Genomic DNA, 1,532 nt, shown 5'->3' on the forward strand with positions numbered 1-1,532 from the left:
AACTCTGTGCATATATCGGGAGAAAGGCGGAGCTTTCTACTCCTGTACAGAGTTGCAGTCTCTGAAACTCACTGGGGTAGTTCGACTCCATGGCCGTGAGTCTGATGTGTGTGTGTGTCCTAGTATCTCCCTCCTACATCCTGAATGTGGATGTTCCGTGAACTTCTACCCAGGTCTCACTCTCGATTGGCACTCGATTGTTCTTGAAAAGACCACAGTAGAGCAATGGCTTCTGACCTCCCCCAATCTCCAGCCCCAGAACTTTCTCCCGAGGTCCAGGAGTCTGGGTGTCTTTGGCCCATGACCATCACCATGAGGACACCCTGCCACTGTCTCCAAGGGCAGACTGTGGAGCTCAAACAAAAGCTCACATTTGTTGGGGGTGGGGGGTGGGGGAATGTTGGAAAATAAGAAATCTAAAGTCGGCTTTTTCCACCCTTGATTTCAAAGGAATCAACGGAGACAAAGAATGTTCAACAGAGCCTGCGCATTCCGCATGGACCTACAAAAACTCTGTGCAGATGGTAAGCTGTGAATAGCCTCTCTCTAAGCTGAAATGAAACAAAGAGCTTTGATTAGCTGATTAATCAAGTTGAAAAGAGTTTCTTGTAAAGCTAACTTTAACTATGCCTTGCTCTCTACCCCAAACTGCAGACTTCCTCTTTTACTCTTTCTTCCAAGTCAATGCAAAGAAATAATGAGGCTGATGAGAAAAAAAAAAAGAAAACATTTGAAAACGAGTAGCGGTGATTAATTATGTGGTGTATGTCATTAATACCATGGAATTGTGCACTTAAAATGGTGAACATGGCAAATGCTTTGTTAGATAGTATCTCTTTACAAAGAAATCATGAAATAATTCTTCAGTCTCGGCCATGGGCATATCGAGGGGGTTCATTACACTAGTCTTTTGAGTACATTTGAATTTTTTTTTCATACTAAGAATTCTGTTGAAAAGAAGTAATGTCTCGGTTTCTAACTAAACTGCCTTGGTGTCTACTTATCAGCCATGTAATCCTTAATCTCCCCACTTGAGAGACTGGCCTGGACTCCAAATCGTCTGTTTGCAGGAAAGTCTCTGAGTTCACAAACCATCGAGCTAAAGTTGCAAATGACATCATGAATGAAACTTTTTCCCCCTTGTCACTGCTTTTCTTTGTTCTTCTAAGCATCAATGCCTGTGTGTGTGCGCACGTGCGCGCGCATGTGAATGTGAGGGTATGTGTGTGTGTGTGTGTGTGAATGTGCGGGTGTGTGAGTATTCTGAGCGGGGAGGAATCGACTGCATCCGTCAGTCTCTGAACAGCTGTTGGCTTTTAGAATGTCAAAACGATTCTGCTTGGTTCCTGATTCAAATACATTTTGAACAGCGTCAGATTACCGATGAATAAGATGAGCGTGGTCTTCCTTGTGCTTACTTGTTTCTGTCGTCAACAGGTTCACATCTTCCCCACGTCGAAGACTCAGCTTCGAGGAATGGCTGGCATCTGCCTCTCGCCCAACACCTCAGCGCCTTCCTATAGGATCAAAAC

Source organism: Echinops telfairi, unplaced genomic scaffold, assembly GCF_000313985.2.
Source record: "Echinops telfairi isolate 266 unplaced genomic scaffold, ASM31398v2 ScPeMD7_7;HRSCAF=31, whole genome shotgun sequence".
NCBI classification, from domain to species: Eukaryota; Metazoa; Chordata; class Mammalia; order Afrosoricida; family Tenrecidae; genus Echinops; species Echinops telfairi.